This window comes from Babylonia areolata, chromosome 19 (genome assembly GCF_041734735.1).
Source record: "Babylonia areolata isolate BAREFJ2019XMU chromosome 19, ASM4173473v1, whole genome shotgun sequence".
In the NCBI taxonomy this organism is placed as follows: Eukaryota; Metazoa; Mollusca; class Gastropoda; order Neogastropoda; family Buccinidae; genus Babylonia; species Babylonia areolata.
The window spans coordinates 35,964,693-35,965,722 of NC_134894.1; the positions used below are offsets into that span (position 1 = coordinate 35,964,693).

The 1,030-nt window shown below is 43.4% G+C and overlaps 1 protein-coding gene across 1 annotated transcript in view; it reads left to right on the forward strand.

The window, feature by feature from the left end:
• LOC143294293 (fucolectin-like) overlaps nucleotides 1-703 on the forward strand; it is an 18,665-nt gene extending 17,962 nt beyond the window's left edge. The window contains exon 4 of the mRNA XM_076605730.1: nucleotides 1-703. This exon is cut by the window's left edge and continues 1,039 nt beyond it. The gene's annotated coding sequence lies outside the window, so the exon portion shown is untranslated.
• Nucleotides 704-1,030: the final 327 nt, after the last annotated feature.

Sequence of the window (1,030 nt, forward strand, 5' to 3'; positions counted from 1 at the left end):
CATTGCTGATGATGGATCCCATGGAGATAGACTGTTGAACAGTTCCTAGCTTCTGTCCCTGGGCATTTATATAAGCGGCGATGATACTTTTGTGGCTGGCCATCAACTTGGTCTTTTTCGCTCTGATATCCGTGCAATATCTTGTCGATGTTTCATCTAGTCTTTCGATAATCTGAGCAAGTTTTTGCTCACTACTTACCAAACCATCGATGTCATCTGCGAAACAAAGGTTCGCGATGGTTCTCCTTCCAATTCTGACTGTGCTGACATGATCTTCGAGCGCATTACTTAAGATGCGTTCCAGGAATACGTTGAACAGCGTGGGAGACAGAAGGCAGTCTTGACGGAATCCAACTGAAGCATGGAACCACTCTCCAATAGCACCCAGTTTGAGTACCGCACTGGTCCTTTTGGTTGATGGATGGTGTTGATAACTTTTTTATCCGTTGTTAATTTTCCTAATTGTGGCCCTAGTGTACTTCTTGTCACACACTGTGAAATGCCCTCTTGAAGTCTATGAAGATCTGAAAGAATTCCCTCTGGTGTTGGAGGTTTTTTTCGCAAAAGGTACGCGGGTTATAAATCTGTTTCATGGTACTTCTGCCTTAACATATTGTATTGTCCTAATATTTATTTGAACGTTATTGTTATTTGCTGTTTCGTGGCACTTGGATCTCAATCAAAATAAAGCTTCTGAATAAAGCGCGGTTGTGAAAGTATCATACTTAGTTGAGAATCGCCCATATTTCTGTGTGTCTGTCTTTATATCTCTGTTTACCACCACCTCTCTGTCTCTGTCTTTGTCTCAGTTGTATGTCTGTCTTCGTCACTCTATACCTGTTTGTCTACTACTTTATATCCCCTCTCCCCCCCCCCACCCCCCATCCTCCTCTTCCTGTCTCCCTGCCTTCTCCTTCCCTCTTTCTCCGTTCATTTTGCCTTGCTTTCCTTTTTTGTTTTCTTTTCCTTCTTCCATCATTCCCTCTCTCTGTTAGCCTCTTTCTTCACCCTCGAAGTGGTTAGCGACGCG